The sequence below is a fragment of the Dama dama genome, chromosome 23, assembly GCF_033118175.1.
Source record: "Dama dama isolate Ldn47 chromosome 23, ASM3311817v1, whole genome shotgun sequence".
In the NCBI taxonomy this organism is placed as follows: domain Eukaryota; kingdom Metazoa; phylum Chordata; class Mammalia; order Artiodactyla; family Cervidae; genus Dama; species Dama dama.
The window spans coordinates 6,714,617-6,733,744 of record NC_083703.1 but is presented as its reverse complement, the minus strand read 5'-3'; positions in this window follow the sequence as shown (position 1 = coordinate 6,733,744).

Genomic DNA, 19,128 nt, shown 5'->3' with positions numbered 1-19,128 from the left:
TCTTCACAGTCCAACTCTCACATCCATATGACCACTGGAAAAACCATAGCCTTCACTAGATGGACCTTTGTTGGCAATGTAATGTCCATGATTTTTAATATGCTATCTAGGTTGATCATAACTTTCCATCCAAGGAGAAAGCATCTTTTAATTTCATTACTGCAGTCACCATCTGCAGTGATTTTGGAGCCCCCCAAAATAAAGTCTGACACTGTTTCCACTGTTTCCCCATCTATTTTCCATGAAGTAATGGGACCAGATACCATGATCTTCATTTTCTTAATGTTGAGATTAAAGCCAAATTTTTCACTCTCCTCCTTCACTTTCATCAAGAGGCTTTTTAGTTCCTCTTCACTTTCTGCCATAAGGGTGGTATCCTCTGCATATCTGTGGTTATTGATATTTCTCCTGGCAATCTTGATTCCAGCTTGTGCTTCTTCCAGCCCAGCGTTTCTCATGATGTACTATTAAAATAAGTTAAACAAGCAGGGTGACAATATACAGCTTTGACATACTCTTTTTCCTATTTGGAACCAGTCTGTTTTTCCATGTCCAGTTCTAACTGTTGCTTCCTGACCTGCATATAGGTTTCTCAAGAGGCAGGTCAGATGGTCTGGTATTCCCATCTCTTTCAGAATTTTCCACAATTTATTGTGATCCACACAGTCAAAGGCTTTGCATAGTCAATAAAGCAGAAATAGATGTTTTTCTGGAACTCTCTTGCTTTTTCGATGATCCAGCGAATATTGGCAATTTGATCTCTGGTTCCTCTGCCTTTTCTAAAACCAGCTTCAACATCTGGAAGTTCATGGGTCATGTATTGCTGAAACCTCGCTTGCAGAATTTTGAGCCTTACTTTACTAGCGTGTGAGATGAGTGCAATTGTGCAGTAGTTTGACCATTCTTTGGGATTGCCTTTCTTTGGGATTGGAATGAAAACTGACCTTTTCCAGTCCTGTGGCCACTGCTGAGTTTTCCAAATTTGCTGGCATATTGAGTGCAGCACTTTCATAGCATCATCTTTCAGGATTTGAAATAGCTCAACTGGAATTCCATCACCGCCACTAGCTTTGTTCTTAGTGATGCTTTCTAAGGCCCACTTGACTTCACATTCCAGGATGTCTGGCTCTAGGTCAGTGATCACACCATTGTGATTATCTGGGTCATGAAGATTTTTTGTACAGTTCTTCTGTGTACTCTTGCCACCTCTTCTTAATATTTTCTGCTTCTGTTAGGTCCATACAATTTCTGTCCTTTATCGAACCCATCTTTGCATGGAATATTCCCTTGGCATCTCTAGTTTTCTTGAAGAGATCTCCAGTCTTTCCCATTCTGTTGTTTTCTTCTATTTCTTTGCATTGATCCTGAGGAAGGCTTTTTTATCTCTCCTTGCTATTCTTTGTAACTCTGCATTCAAATGTGAATACCTTTCCTTTTCTCCTTTGCTTTTCACTTCTCTTCTCTTCACAGCTATTTGTAAGGCCTCCTCAGACAACCATTTTTCCCTTTTGCATTTCTTTACCATGGGGATGGTCTTGATCCCTGTCTCCTGTAAAATGTCACGAACTTCTGTCCATAGTTCATCAGGCACTCTGTCTATCAGATCTAGTCCCTTAAATCTATTTCTCACTTCCACTGTATAGTCATAAGGGATTTGATTTAGGTTATACCTGAATGGTCTAGTGGATTTCTCCACTTTCTTCAATTTAAGTCTGAATTTGGCAATAAGGAGTTCATGATCTGAGCCACAGTCAGCTCCCGGTCTTTTTTTTTTTTTTTTTGCTGACTGTATAGAGCTTCTCCATCTTTAGCTGCAAAGAATGTAATCAATCTGATTTCGGTGTTGACCATCTGGTGATGTCCATGTGTAGAGTCTTCTCTTGTGTTGTTGGAAGAGGGTATTTGCTATGACCAGTGTGTTCTCTTGGCAAAACTCTATTAGCCTTTGCCCTGCTTCATTCTATACTCCAAGGCCAAATTTGCCTGTTACTCCAGGTGTTTCTTGATTTCCTACTTTTGCGTTCCAGTCTCCTATAAAGAAAAGGACACCTTTATTGGGTGTTAGTTCTAAAAGGTCTTGTAGGTCTTTATAGAACCGTTCAACTTCAGCTCCTTCAGCATTACTGGTTGGGGCATAGACTTGGATTACAATGATATTGAATGGTTTGCCTTGGAAAAGAACAGAGATCATTCTGTCATTTTTGAGATTGCATCCAAGAACTGCATTTTGGACTTTTTTGTTGATCATGATGGATACTCCATTTCTTCTAAGGGATTACTGCCCACAGTAGCAGATATAATGGTCATCTGAGTTAAATTCATCCATTCCAGTCCATTTTTGTTGGATGATTCCTAGATGTCGACATTCACTCTTGCCATCTCCTGTTTGACCACTTCCAATTTGCCTTGATTCATGGACCTAACATTCCAGGTTCCTATGCAATAGTGCTCTTTACAGCATCGGACCTTGCTTCTATCACCAGTCCCATCCCCAACTGGGTATTGTTTTTGCTTTGGCTCCATCCCTTCATTCTCTCTGGAGTTATTTCTCCTCTAATCTCCAGTAGCATATTGGGCACCTACCGACCTGGGGAGTTCCTCTTTCAGTATCCTATCATTTTGCCTTCTCATACTGTTCATGGGGTTCTCAAGGCAAGAATACTGAAGTGGTTTCCCATTCCCTCCTCCAGTGGACCACATTTTGTCAGACCTCTCCACCATGACCCGTCCATCTTCGGTGGCCCCACCCGGCATGGCTTAGTTTCATTGAGTTAGACAAGACTGTGGTCCTGTGATCGGATTGGCTAGTTTTCTGTGATTATGGTTTTAGTGTTTCTGCCCTCTGATGCCTTCTCGCAATACCTACCATCTTACTTGGGTTTCTCTTACCTCGGAAGTGGGGTAACACCCCACTTAGTGTGTGACACTTAGTAGGTATTAAATATTTACTCATTGATTGACTGCAGGGCAACACCTACTGTCTTACTTGGGTTTCTTTTACCTTGGACGAGGGGTATCTCCTCATGGCTGCCCCTCCTGACCTTGAACGTGGAGTAGCTCCTCTTGGTCCTCTTGAGCCCGCGTAGCCTCCACTCCTTGAAAGTTGGGCTCGCAAAGAGTCAGACGTGACTGAGCAACTTCACTCACTTCACTCAGTTGCCTTGATAGTTCTGCTTTGTGAACCCTTTATTTTACAATGTATTGTGAACTTTGTAACCCAAAGGTTGATGTTGTTATCCCAAATTGGAGGTCAGAGAGTCAGGGTGCAATTTTTCCCTATGAATGATGCTCATACAATGAGTAAAGAGCATCAGGAGGAGGGAATGAAGGAAGAAACAGACAGAACAGGCTCCATCTTGAAAGCAGGACTCCATCTTGGGCCAGACTGTGACTTTGAGCTATATACCCAGTATCTATGGAAATCACATACCAGCTGGAAAACTAGGTCCCCTGGATGGAAGAGCCCCAGGGCTCATACCTAGACTCTCTGTTGCCTAAAAGAATACCCTAATTATCTGTGTAACTGAATAGAATCATACATTCTATTATGCTTATTGGGGTAGGACCACAGGCCTATTGATAATTGTCCACCATTAACTACCTAGGCACATGAACCATGGGTTAACTTTGATTGTTATCTTTCTTTTCCTTTGTTCAGACTAGTTTCAGGGAATTTGGGGAGGTGGATTTGGGCATGTACATTTAGGGTTTTCAGAAAAACTGGCCAGGGTCCTTGGCTAAGAGGAGACTCTGCCTTGGGCCCGCCGGTGTAATAAACTGCATTCCACTATCTGCATTGTCCTTCTGAGTGAGTTTGTTTCCCAGAACACATGGCTACAACAGTCACACCTATGACCGTGGTAGAGATTTAGTTATCTATTGATGCATAACAATTTATCCCCAAATTAACATCCTGAAAGTATTTGTTATCTTTCTGCCATGGGGCAGAAATCCAGTTACAACTTAACTGGGTGCTCCTGGCTCAGAGTCTCTCATGGGCAATAGCCAAGCTGCTCTCTGGGGCTGCTGTCAAGTTCAGACCCAACCTGGGGAGAATCTGCTTCCGAGATGGCTCACACAGCTGTCAGCAGGGCGGAGGTCCTCGCTAGTGTTGGCTAGAGATATCAACTCTGTGACACATTGGCCTCACTGTCAGGTCTGACAAAATGATAGCCTGCTTCCCAAGATAAAGGGCTCCAGGACAGAAGGAGAAAGAGAGACAGACGGAAGTAGAGGGGAGAGAGGACACAGGGAGGCAGAAGCCACAGCCCTTTTGTAACCTATGATAGAATGTCAGTTCCAAAATTAGGTTGCAAAAGGGCTGTGGCTTCTGCCTTCCTGTGTCCTCTCTGTAAGTGAGTCAAGAGGTCCAACTCACACACAAGGGGTGGAGATTACACAAGAGTATGCATACCAGGGGGCAAAAATCTTTGGTCTCTATCTTAAAGGCCACCTACCACAGTTAGGGACCATATTTTTCACTTAAATGGATGTCAAGATGCTTTATCTCTCTTCAATTTTGAGAAGGTAATTAGCATGATACAACCTAGTCGTTTTGAAGAGACTCTGGTTCACCATATGGATCATGGTCTTCACTCAGTACATCATCTTGGTTAGTGAAACGAGCTGCCTAGTGTGGAGGTGGTGGGAAGATAAAGTACTATATAGAGATGTGTCAACTAGAATCCTTAGCCCTCATGGGAGCATGGGTGAAATTTTCTCTTTTTATTCGTCTGTATAATGAGCTTGGCTGTAAGACATTCCCTTGGTAAACTTTGGCTAAATGAGAAGAGTCAGGGTAGAGTGGAATCTCCTCTAGAAAGAGCTGTGTAACTTATATCACACCTATGCAACATGCTCTTCACATGAGTGAAAGATTTACTCTGCCTGTGGGTGTTATGTATTGACTCTCCATACAAACATAGTTTTCATGAGTCATTTTATAATTATGGTTAATAGGGACTTATTTCAGGAAAATGGCAAGAGTTTAGATCAAAGGGCAGATTGTTTTCTTAACATACTGGCTCCCTGACAACATTTTACAAGATGATTAATTCCAAAAAGAATTAATTTGACCTTGTTGAATTTGGATTAAAGAGCATCATGGAACATTAGGGTTCATAAGGATCTTTGTGATGAGTTACCTAAGCTCCTTCATTTTATGAAGAAGGAGATAGGCCAGAGCTGAGACTAAATAAAACTGTTTCACTGCTTGACCTACTATAGACTACTGTGTCCACCAGTGTTACCAGAATTTGGAAAGTAGAGAGAGAAAAAATGGCTTTATTTTCTTTGTCAAAAAAAGAAAAAAGAAATCAGTAGAGGTTGGAAAATATTTTTCAAATAATACTTTTAAGCTAGCTCCTATATTTTCAGAAACTAACCCAACACAAGAGGTGTTCAGTGAATAAGTGCTGATCTTAATGGAATCTAATTACAGGTAAATTGGACACAGCAGGGGCTAATAGGGGATGATACTGATGTCTTCCAGTCACAGGGGCATTTCATATTATTGATATTTCTATTTGAAACCCATTTTAAGGACTAAATTGACTTCTGGAGTTACTATTTGATGGTCTACTTAGTGGGATTGCAGCTTTGGGGAGTGATTAGAATTTAAAAGTTGGAAGCAGTAGTCAAGGGATGCTTGGGGAAATTGAACTAGAAGCAAAGAGGTCTGAGTTCTGGACCCAGCTCTATTTCAGAGGTCCAGTGTGGGGATAAAAAAACTGTACCCATCAAGTATTCATTTAATCTTGGGCAAAGTACTAACTTTGGACCATTTTTAAAAATACATAAAATTAGAGTATTACATTAATGATTCTCAATGAGCATTGGTAGCATACCATTTTGGAGGGTGGGTGTATATCAAAATTTCTGAGATGGGTTAGGAAGAAATCCTTTAACAGAAAGAAAAAAAAAAATCCCTGAATTCTAGTAGTCATAAAAAAAAAAATCTTTCCTAAAGGGAGGTTGGGCATCCTGGTAGAATTTCCAGGTTGAAAAATGGGATTCCAGGTGTGTTTATTAAAGGGGGCTCAGCTGCGGATACACTGGGGAACTTTCCCTAAATGATCTCCATTCCTTTGAGTCCTAAAGTTTAGATAATTGTTGAAGAGAGAGGGACACAGTGATTCAAGGAAGCAATGTTAGAACAAAGGAAGTGCTAAGAAAGAAAGGGGCTGGCCCCCAGCTAAGAATGGCGAAATGGTGACAAGATTGGACACTGGCAGCAAATACAGAGTCTTCAAACAAAGAACGCTGAGACTAGAGGCTTCCATCTACCTGAATTCAAAAAAAACAAAGATCGCAACTCTGACAGCCTTTTGCGGCAGGTCTCCTCTCATCTGTCAGTGCATTTCCAGGACTTGTATTGAGTTCCAAAGTTTATAGCCCAAAGCAGCTAAATCTTAGGAAAATGATCCAAGAATGTATTGGTCTCCAATATAAAGCCAAACTAAATTGCTATTGGCTTCAGTGTTAAATGGCAAAAATATCATTGTAGTTATTGAATCTATTTCAATTATGATATTAGTACACCCATGCCTTTTAAAGTGGGGACAAATTGAACATTTTTCAGTGCCTTCCATTTTATTTGGATTGATACCACTGTCTTATAAACCCAGTAACATTCTACAAAAGTCTAAAATAATTTTATGTATATATTGATTTGTTTATAGTTCATCTATTCTGTTCTAATACCTAAATTCTAGGCAAATCTCTGAAGCACCTTGGAATTTTGGCTTAAGAAGTGAAGGAGACTTGAACTAATTATTCTGCCATAAAAATGCATGGAGATACTCATCTATGACCAGAGGGTGAGTTTGAAACAGTTTATTTTTTGTAAATTAATTTACTTTTTATTGAAGGATAACTGCTTTATAGAATTTTGCTGTTTTCTGTCAAACCTCAACATGAATCAGCCATAGGTACTTCAACATGAATCAGCTACAGGTATACATGTATCCCCTCCTTCTTGAACCTCCCTCCCATCTCCCGCCCCATCCCACCCCTCTAGGTTGATACAGAGCCCCTATTTGAGTTTCCTGAGCCAGACAGCAAATTCCCATTGGCTATCTATTTTACATATGGAAATGTAAGCTTCTTCTTCTACATAGAACTTGCCTAAGAGAATGAAGGGGAAGAAAAGGTCTGATAAAAGAATAAGATTTTTATGATGGCAGGGGAAGGAGCAGAATGTGGAAGGGCAACTGGGCTTGAAGTAAAAGATCTTGGATTCTAAGATGCTACTTTTGAAACCTATGGCTAAGTCATTCACTTGATGCATCCTTGATAACATCCCTAAGGTTATCAGGCCATTAATTAGATTGTTCCCTAGAGTTTTCTGCAGGTTTATAATATTTTTAAAAATTAAGGCAAATAAATGTAATGTATATTCATCATAAAAAAATGTGAAGTATAAGCAAAGTACAAAGAGAAAAGAAAACAAAAATACTACTAATACAGTTATTCATAAAACCCATGTAAAAATCTGAGATACAGTCTTCTGTCTTCCTCTCTTTGGCTCTGGGTATATGCAAGTGTGTGTGTGAAACATTTTAGAAGCAAAGTTAGGAGAAAGCAGTTTTTTAGTGTAACTTGTTCGGCTAAACATACATCATGAATAGTTTTCATGTTTCTACAGTAACAGAAAACTTGATTTAAGTTTTTATTAAATGAGTTTGTGAGCCTATATATAAATAAGCCTTACTTTATGAGCTTTACTTGTAAATGTAAGTTTATTGTAATCTATGAATGTGTGTTTATACATATATGTATGGGTGGATGGTGGGGAAACAGTGGAAGCAGTGACAGACTTTATTTTCTTGGGCTCCAAAATCACTGCAGATGGTGACTTCAGCCATGAAATTAAAAGAGCTTGTTCCTTGGAAGAAAAGCCATGACCAACCTAGACAGCATATTAAAAAGCAGAGACATTACTTTGCCAACAAAGGTCCGTCTAGTCAAAGCTATTATTTTTCCAGTAGTCATGTATAGATATGAGACTTGAACTATAAAGAAAGTTGAGCACCGAAGAATTGATGCTTTTGAACTGTGGTGTTGGAGAAGACTCTTGAGAGTCCCTCGGACTGCAAGGAGATCCAACCAGTCCATCCTAAAGGAAATCAGTCGTGAATGTTCATTGGAAGGACTGATGCTGAAGCTGAAGCCCCAATACTTTGGCCACCTGAGGTGAAGAACTGACTCATTGGAAAAGACCCTGATCCTGGGTAAGATTGGAGGCGGGAGGAGAAGGGGATGACAGAGGATGAGATGGTTGGATGACATCACCAACTCTGTGGACATGAGTTTGAGTAAACTCTGGGAGTTGGTGATGGACAGGGAGGCCTGGTGTGCTGCAGTCCATGAGGTTGCAGGGAGTCAGACACGACTGAGCGACTGAACTGAACTGAACTGATGGATGGTTGACTGTATTGTGTGTATGTGTATATGTGCTCATTTACCTCAGGTTGTTTCTAATTCTCCACAAAATTAATAGCACTCCAGTGATGGTCTTTGCAACCAGATTTCTGTGGAATGTCCAACAATGAGAAGGAGAGGGGATAAAATGTGTGGGCATGTGGGCACATGTTTATGTATATGTACATTTTTTTTGCAACTGAATCTTTCAGAGTTGGATATAACATCTTATTGGATTCAGGGTAGAGTTGGGCCAATTACCACAGGAACAGTTAATAATAGGAACAGTTTGATTAGGTTTAGATGGAAGAGTTAGGAATTGTTGTTGTTATTTTTTAGTCAATAAGTCCTGTCCAACTCTTGTGATCCCCATGGACTGTAGCCCGCCAGGCTTCTCTATCCATGGGATTTCTCAGGCAAGAATATGGGAGTGAGTTACCATTTCCTTCTACAAGGAATCTCCCTGACCCAGGGATCAACCCCATGTCTCCTGCGTTAGCAGGTGGATTCTTTGCCACTGAGCCACCAGGGAAACCCCCGAAATAGAGTCACATTCCTGGGCTGGGGTGGGAAAACCACATTCCTCTGAAGAATAAAAGAACAGTATAGAATGGGAGAAAAGATCCGGAAACCACCTGTTGTAAGAACCCTGTAGTGCGGAAAACCTTCCTTGGAAAGAATGTATGAATTAGGAGCTCTTCAGGCAGGTTAGAGGGGCAGAGAAAACTCCAAAGAGAATTACTGCATCTGCAGTTGTACCAAGAACAAGATGTCATCGTCTCCCTGGCTTTGTCTGCTGTAACTCCTGACTTTTATGGTCTGGTTTAAATTACCTATTTATAATTATCCCCCACCCCAGTTCCTGGCCATGCCTTTCTCACATTGCCAGGCCTGCTGCTTCTCCTTTGTTATTCCTGAACCAATCCCACATAACCTTAAGAATTAACTCAGGCTCCATTTTTCAAGAGTGCCATGGGTAGCTTCCCTTACTAAAGTCCATTACACACTTCTGGTCTCCCGTAACACCCTGGGTCTGCTTCTGTTTATCTTCTTACCATGTGGAAATACATTTAGTCTTCACACATCTTTCTCTTTGAACTGAACTTCTTGAAGGAATGATTTAGCCTGTCATCTTTATAATTCTAATGTCTAAGATAATATTTAGAATATTAATTTGTCTAATGGAAAGACTTCCACAATAGAGATGGATACATGAAGGATAGATAAGAACATAACTGTGTAATAAATGAGTCAATTTCAGTGATTCAAATAAATCAACTACCAGAATAGTAGATGAGGGAAGGTTGCCAGGTTCAGTGTATCTGATGATTATTTGTTTGTTTTTTTGCATACTATAGTATAAATGTTCATGGTTAATTAAATTGACACTGCATTAATTGAATACCAGGAATAATGTGTAGCTGACCTAGCTGGTCCAGAACCCTGGAGAATATAATTCAGTGCTAAAATAAGGCTTTATGGAAAGCCTGAAGCACAAGTCCAGTATGAAGAGATCACATTTCTAGAAAAGAACAATATTTAAATCGCTTGAAACAGAACTCAGGATGCTCTATCCCATTTTGCCCTGTGCCATTAATGCTGTTTGATGGTCAGTGAGTCTCTCAAGTACTTTCTCATTTGAAAAATGAGTTGATATCTATCAAAACAAATGAAGGAAGTGAAGAGAGGTAAGTAGCCGTCCAGAGAGATAAGATTAATGGACAGGTTGCCATTGGTATTTTTCCTGAATGAGGACAGAATTTGAGGACCAATAGTCAAACAGTCATATGAAAATTGGTGTAAGAATCATTGTACAGTAGTTATGAGTTCAGTGATAAAATAAAATGAGTATTTTCTATAGATTATACTCTCTTATTGCATGTGAATTAATTGTTTTACAGAAATAAGAAAAATATCTATGGCCATGGTGGCCAATCAACTGCACTGGGTGGGAAAAGTCCAGGAAAATCTACCTCTTAGAAGATTGAGCCAATAGATGCTTCAGTTTAGAAAGCTGGGGCCCTATGTTACTTTGGACCTGCCTTCTACACATTGTACTTCAGTTACTATTATTAAGATTTTGGCTATCATTGATTTGTGAATTATAAATTATGTAAACAGTAAGGAGAAATATATCAAATAAAAGAGGTAAAAATCTCTAGAAAAGTCTAAGTATGCAACAATTATTACTCTCTTGCCAACAGACTTTAACAATAAAAATAAAGCACTTAAGTGCATGAATGTGATCTAAATTCTGTATCATTATAAATTGCTTCCTGTGTGTGCAGCCCTAAAGATTATTCAAAATCATGCTAAGAAATTAAAGCTGCATGACATTCTGAAATGAGAACACACAGATACTTGGGGTATATGTTCACCAACACATGCAGATATATTGCTAAAATTAACCAGCTTTTGCCTTTTACTTAAACCATTTCTCTACATACACCTGAGATGACCCTTCGATTAATTGGTGCCTAAAAAGAGAAAAAGTCACCTTTTTTAAAGCAGCAAATGTTTATTATCCTACACTTTTGTGTGGGGTAAGAATCTGGTTGCAGCTTAGCTGGATGCACCTGTGTTAAGTTCTCTCACAAGGCAAAAACTCAGGTATTGTATTCAGGGCTGTGGTTTCATTTCAAGGCTCAACTGGGGGAGGTACTAATTCCAAGGTTACTTCTGTGCTTGCTGGCAGCATCCATTTCCTCCAGTGTTGCACTGTGAGCCTCGGTTCCTCTCTGACTGTTGGCCAAAGGGCTCCATCAACTTCTTGCCAAATGGACCTTTCCATAGAGTGCTTCTCATGGCAGCTGGCTTAATAAGAGCAAGCAAGAGGGCAAGAGACTATGACAACATGGAAGCCACTGTCTTCTTGAACTACTTTTAGAACGAACATCCCATCACTTCAGACGTGTCTGTTCATCAGAAACCGTCACTAGTTCCAGCACACACTCAAGGAGAGGGCGTATCATGTGGTGTGAACTTGAGGAGGTGGGGCTCACTGGAAGCCAAGTGAGAAGCTGCCTAATATATCTCATTACTACTAACAGAAGGAACAGGAAGGAGGTAATCTCACTGCAAACCAAGGAGCCCGACTAATAGAAAACCCAGCTGAGGAAAATTTCTTGCCAAATGCTTCCCAAAAGTCAAGTAAGAAAAGGGCCAAAAAGGGATCAATGGATTTTGGAACGTCAGCATTATCAGTTACCAGTAAAGACAGCATAGAGAAGAGGGGAGCCAGGAGACCAGATGGAGGAGGGGTGAGAGGGACCATGATTGGTAAGGCAGATGCAGAAAGTGTCATTTACATTCCGGGTGGCTGGTGTGTTAGTTTCCTGCTGATGCTTTAGCGAGACACCACACACAAATTAAGACAAATGTATTATCTTCAGTTCTAGAAGTCAGAAATGCTCTAAGTCAGTTGTTGGAAGGGGCATGCCTTCTGAATTCCATAAAGCACAGTTTATTTCCTTAACTCTTCCATCTTCTAGAGGCTGCCCACATTCCTTTGATCACAGCCCCTTCCTCCATTTTCAAGGCCAACAGTGCTGCCCCTTCAAATGTCTTTCTCTCTGATCTCTGCTTCCATCACCACATCTCCTTCTCTGACTGTAACCTTCGTGCTTTTATTTATAAAGCCGTTGTGATAGACTGAGTTCACCTGATCACCCAGAATGATCTCTCCATCTCAAATTCCTTAATCACATTGCAAAGTCTATTTGCCATATCAGCCAGTTCAGTTTGATCACTCAGTCATGTCTAGCTCTTTGCAACTGCATGGACTGCAACACCTCAGGCTTCCCTATCCATCACCAACTCCTAGAGCTTGCACAAACTCATGTCCATTGAGTCGGTGATGCCATCCAACCATCACAACCTCTGTCATCCCCTTCTCCTCCTGTCTTCAATCTTTCTCAGCATCAGGGTCTTTTGCAATGAGTATGTTCTTCGCATCAGGTGGCCAAAGTATTGGACTTTCAGCTTCAGCATCAGTCCTTCAAATGAATATTCAGGATTTCCTTTATGATTAACTGGTTTGATTTCCTTGCAGTCCAAGGGACTCTCAAGAGTCTTCTCCAATACTACAGTTCAAAAGCATTAATTCTTTGGTGCTCAGCTTTCTTTATGGTCCAGCTCTCACATCCATACATGACTATTGAAAAAACTGTAGCTTTGACTAATACAGACCTTTGTCACCAAAGTAAGGTCTCTGCTTTTTAATATGCTGTATAGGTTTGTCATAACTTTTCTTCCAAGGAGCAAGCATCGTTTAATTTCATGGCTGCAGTCACCATCTGCAGTGATTTTGGAGCCCAAGAAATAAACTCTGTCACTGTTTCCATTGCTTCCCCATCTATTTGCTGTGAAGTGATGGGACTAGATGCCATGATCTTCGTTTTTTGAATGTTGAGTTTTAAGCCAGCTTTTTCACTCTCATCAAGAGGCTCTTTAGTTCCTCTTTGCTTTCTGCCTTAAGGATGGTGTCATCTGTGTATCTGAGGTTATTGATATTACCCCTGGCAATCTTGATTCCAGTTTGTGCTTCATCCAGCCCAGCATTTCACATGGTATACTTTGCATGTGATCACTAACCTAGAGCCAGACATCCTGGAATGTGAAGTCAAGTGGGCCTTAGAAAGCATCACTATGAACAAAGCTAGTGGAGGTGATGGAATTCCAGTTGAGCTATTTCAAATCCTAAAAGATTATGCTGTGAAAGTGCTACACTCAATATGCCAGAAAATTTGGAAAACTCAGCGGTGGCCACAGGACTGGAAAAGGTCAGTTTTCATCCCAATCCCAAAGAAAGGCAATCCCAAAGAATGTTCAAACTACCGAACAATTGCACTCATCTCACATGCTAGTAAAGTAATGCTGAAAATTCTCCAAGCCAGGCTTCCGCAATACGTGAACTGTGAACTTCCAGATGTTTAAGCTGACTTTAGAAAAGGCAGAGGAATAAGAGATCAAATTGCCAACATCTGCTGGATCATCAAAAAAGCAAGAGAGTTTCAGAAAAACATCTATTTCTGCTTTATTGACTATGCCAAAGTTTTTGACTGTGTGCATCACAATAAACTGTGGAAAATTCTGAAAGAGATGGGAATACCAGACCACCTGACCTGCCTCTTGCGAAACCTGTATGCAGGTCAGGAAGCAACAGTTGGAACTGGACATGGAACAACAGATTGGTTTCAAATAAGAAAAGGAGTACGTCAAGACTGTATATTGTCATCCTGCTTATTTAATTTCTATTCAGAGTACATCATGAGAAACGCTGGGCTGGAAGAAGCACAAGCTGGAATCAAGATTGCCGGGAGAAATATCAATAACTTCAGATATGCAGAGGACTCAACCCTTATGTCAAAAATTGAAGAGGAACTGAAAAGCCTTTTGATGAAAGTGAAAGAGGAGGGTGAAAAAGTTGGCTTAAAGCTCAACATTCAGAAAACTAAGATCATGGCATCTGGTCCGATCACTTCATGGGAAATAGATGGGGAAACAGTGGAAACAGTGTCAGACTTTATTTTCTTGGGCTCGAAAATCAGTGCAGATGGTTATTCAAGCCATGAAATTAAAAAACGCTTACTCCTTGGAAGGAAAGTTATGACCAACCTAGACAGCATATTAAAAAGCAGAGACATTACAGTGCCAACAAAGGTCCATCTAGTCAAGGCTATGGTTTTTCTAGTGGTCATGTATGCATGTAAGAGTTGGACTGTGAAGAAAGCTGAGCGCCAAAGAATTGATGCTTTTGAACTGTGGTGTTGGAGAAGACTCTTGAGAGTCTCTTGGGCTGCAAGGAGATCCAACCAGTCCATCCTAAAGGAGATCAGTCCTGGGTGTTCATTAGAAGGACTGATGCTGAAGCTGAAAGTCCAATACTTTGGCCACCTGATGCAAAGAACTGACTCATTGGAAAAGACCCTGATGCTGGGAGCACTGGGGGCAGGAGGCGAAGATGATGACAGAGAATGAGATGGCTGGATGGCGTCACCGACTTGATGAACATGAGTTTGGGTAAAGTCCGGGAGTTGGTGATGGACAGGGAGGCCTGGCGTGCTGCGATTTATGGGGTTGCAAAGAGTCAGACATGACTGAGTGACTGAACTGAACTGAACTGAACTCTGCATATAAGTTAAATAAGCAGGGTGACAATATACAGCCTTGATATGCTCCTTTTCCTATTTGGAACCAGTTTGTTTTTCCATGTCCAATTCTAACTGTTGCTTCTTGGCCTGCATACAGGTTTTTCAGGAGGTAGCTCAGGTGGTCTGGTTATTCCCATCTCTTTAAGAGCTTTCCATAGTTTATTGTGATCCACACAGTCAAAGACTTTGGCGTAGTCAATAAAGCAGAAGTAGATGTTTCTCTGGAACTCTCTTGCTTTTTTTGATGATCCAAGAGATACTGGCAGTTTGACTCCTGTTTCCTCTGCCTTTTCTGAATCCAGCTTCAATATCTGGAAGTTCTTGGCTTACATACTGTTGAAGCCTAGCTTCGAGAATTTTGAGCATTACTCTGCTAGTGTGTGAGATGACTTTTGCCACATAAGGCAACACATTTCCACTTTCTAAAGATTAGGTCGTAGACCTTTGTTTAGTCAGTCAGCTGGGCTGACCTCCACGCCCCGTGGACTGTAACCAGTCACCTTTCATGTGCTGTTCCTATGCTTCAGACAAAGCCTCACTTGTTTAACACACCCTGGAAAGGAGGCGCCCCTTTTGTTTTGTGGAACTCTAGAGGGTTATCACGCCCCAAGCCTGAGGGCAGAGCTGTTGTGCCCTACCGACACCTCTCTGTGGGGCTCATCCCCGCGGGCGTGGCTGTTCAGGGAGGCCGTACCCGGTCACGCTGCCAGGTTTGCTGTGTGGCCTCACGTCCGAGTGTTCACCTCCTGCCCTGTACTGGAATGTTCTTTCCTCCTCACTGTCTGCTTTGCGTAGCCTCTGTGGAGTCACTGCTCTCCTGTGGTGATGTGGAACTCCAGAAAAGTGCTCAGTGGTTTTCCTCCCAGCACTTCTGTGAAATCAGAGGCCAGGTTTCCCCTCAACTCTCTGCTCTTGGAGTCTGCCAGGGTCGGCTTTCATCTCAAGATGGTGGAGTAGAAGAATGTGCTCTTACCTCTGCAATAGTGTTTTGTGAAGTCTGAGATTATTGCTATATTTGTTTGCCTGGATTCAACCCTTTTGTATAATACGGCAGGATACAATAAAACATATAACCCTTGTTTACCTCAAGGAGTGGACCCAGCTCTTTCTCAAAAGTTGCTTCTATAACATAGACAGAAAAAAAACTCTACCCAAAATTATAGATAATCTATATGATTAGAGGACATTGCAATTAACTTGGTGGTAAGAGTATTAGAAGGTTAATGAAAAACTGAAGATAAAGTAGTGTGTTCTGGTCTTTGGCTCTTAGGAAGAGCTAGTTTGAGAATTCCCTGGTGATCCAGTGGTTAAAACTTAGCCTGCCAATGTGGGGGAGAGGGATGATCCCAAGTCTGGAAAGATCCCACATGCTTCAGAGCAGCTAAGCCCATGCACCACAACTGCTGCAGCCCACAAGCCCTGGAGCCCACATTACGTAACAAGAGAAGCCAACACACAGAGAAGGTTAAGCGCCACAACTAGAGAAAGCCTGCACACAGTAATGAAGACCCACACAGGCAAAAGTAAATAAACAAACTTTAAAATAAAAAAAGAGCCTATTCTAGAATAAAACATAGGGAATTCCTTGACATTGACTTTGGCAAAGATTTTATTTTATTTTACAGCAAAAGCAAAGATAAATACATGGAACTGCATCAAACTAAAAAGCTTCTGCTTAGCAAAAACAAAAAACCATAAACAAAATAAAAAGGCAACTGGTAGAATGGGTTTGCAAATATATTTGCAAATCATACCTCTATTAAGAAGTTAATCTTATTCAAATAGTCCGGGAACTTGTATGTAACAATAACAAGAAACCCAAATAACCCTTGAAGCTTCTAGTGAGGATTAATATGGAAATTTAATTTCAAATCTTAAAGCAATCTTCAGAAACTAAAGTTAATAATCATAGTCATCATGTACCAATCTTTGCAATTGTTCTTTTGTTTCTTTCCATATTCCCTGAGGATGTATCAAGCATTAAGCTCCATTTAGCTATGGAGATTTACCACCTTTGTTCCATGTGACTGACTCACTAAACACTAACTTGGGATGAAATTTATTTTTCTTTTTGTTACCTGACAGAGCTCAGGAAACAGAAGAAACTTTAAATCTCAATAAAATTTTCAATTTTACTGAAAATTTAGAAAATTTTCAAATTCAAAATTGAAAATATCAAAAATTTTCAATATGCATGCCAAACCCCAAATGACTACAGTGGGGCCAGTTTTGGGAGCTCATCTAACTCATTTCTTTCATTTGAAAAAGAGTAAAGTCCAAATAGTTTGAAGGTGACACTAGACTATCCCTCAGAGACTATTCCTGTTTCAGAAATGGGTATAATTGGAGGGCTCAATGTGTATTTCACTTTGGTTTATTCCTAAAGTGTGAAAAACTGAAGGATGTGGGTGGGTGGTGGACAGACATCCCAAGCCTCCCTTGTAGCTCATAGAAACACTCCCCAAACTTGTCTACGATGGCAACATTTGCAGGGTAAGATGCCAACTAGATTCAAAAGGTCTAAAATACAGACCTGTGTGTGCTTCGTCGCTCAGTCGTGTCTGACTCTTTTTGACTCCATCGACTGTAGCCCACCAGGCTCCTCTGTCCATGGGATTCTCCAGCCAAGATTATGAGAGTGGGTTGCTATACCTTCCTTAAGGAGATCTTCCTGACCTAGGGATTGAACCCAGGTCTCCTGCCTTGCAGGTGAATTCTTTACCGTCACCAAGGAAGAATACAGACTTGCTCTCTTTTAAATACTACAGTAAATATGGTGTTTACTTTGAAAGCATTCTAAAGTTTGCTTGTGGGTGGGGAGGTTGGGAAGGTTACAGCTTAATAGGTATGGTAAAGAGTGAAAGGAGAACTTCTTTGAAACTAGAAATTTGTAACCCTCGATGTGGATGGGTGTAGCTGAGAGCACTTGTGGTGAACTGAGGTAGTGGGTAGAAATTTCAGGTATAGGCTTATGTGCATTTTGTGCATTCCCACACAGTTGGGTGCAGCTTGCGGTGTTCCAATAGTGTTTCTCAAGAATGAAATCATTTTATATCTATATACTATGCTCAGATTGTTACATAATAATATGTCCTTTGCATTGACACAAATCCATCTTTTCAAAACAAGCCTTTTAGAGCCAAACTGACTGCATACCTAGCAGTGGTTTTGGCGTCCATGACCTACCTTGCTATTCACACAGCATGTGCTATGAGGATTAGATGAGTTAAGAAATACGAAAATAATTTGAAATCTGTGAAGCACTGCATAGTTTTTAAAAATGTAGAACAATCTGGAGCCCGTTTATTATATTTTATAGGCAACAAGATCTTATAGTCTAACACCCCTAAACTAATTTTTATTATTGATTTCCATGAATAAAATGAAAAAAAACAGCTGAAAAATAGTCTCTTTTTGAACAGACTGTCTTCTATTGGTCTAAAATCAGAGTTGATAAACAATGTGAAGTCATGATTAAATTATATCTCTAGTGGTCAAAGTATACTGAGTTAGCCAAAAGGTTCATTCGGACTTTCCCTTAAGATGTTACCAAAAATTAAAAAAAAAGCCAGAAAGAACATTTTGGCCAATCCAGTATATACCTGTGATTTTAAAATGTAGTTCATTATGTATCCTGCCATGTGCTGTGTGTGTGCTCAGTCGCATCCTACCCTTTGCGACCCCATGAACTCTAGCCCACCAGGCTCCTCTGTCCATGGGATTCTCCAGGCAAGAATACTGGAGTGAGTTGCCATTTCCTTCTCCAGGGGATCTTCCTGACCCAGGGATTAAACCTGCATCTCCTGACAGGCAGACTCTTTACCACTGAGACATCAGGGAAACCCGCAGGAACAATGGGAAATAAGCTAATGAGGAGTGACTGTGGAGTCCAGACAAGGTACAGCTTCTGGCTGCAACAAAGATTGTGTAAGTGTGTCTCCCATTTTTTGCCCAACTTGCAGAGTCTGCCCTTCAGATTACCAATTGAAACAGAATGGGACGTACTGTCTGGGCAGTGAAGGTAAGGACACCAATGAATTCCTAAAGATCCATGATTGGTATAAGGAGTTTCTCTTTCTCTCTCGTTCCTCCTCCCTCTCTGTTTTTTACTCTCTCTTCCTTCCTTCTTTCCTCTTTCTCTCTCTTTTTCTTTCCTGTACTCTCTCTCTCTTTTTTTTCCCTGTTCTCTCTCTCTCTCCCTTCTCTATATTCAGTTAGGAAAAAAAAAATGTCCAAGAGACACAGATTCCTTTTCAGAAATCCAACATGATTTAGGCGACATGGACACTTCTCTTCTTTCAAACACCACCTAAGGAAACCTTCATCAATAAGGTCCTCCAGGTATGTGGTCCCATCAGTAACACCCTTGTCCATGGAAGAACCCATGGACTAAAATTCTCTATTAAGATTAAACAAAGATTTGCACTTCCCAACCCAGGGATCAAAGCCAGATCTCCTGCATTGCAGGCAGATTCTTTACTATCTGAGCCATCAGGGAAGGCATAGCCCCCCTTACTTCCCTTTGGAGACAAAGACAACTCTTTTAGTATGCCTA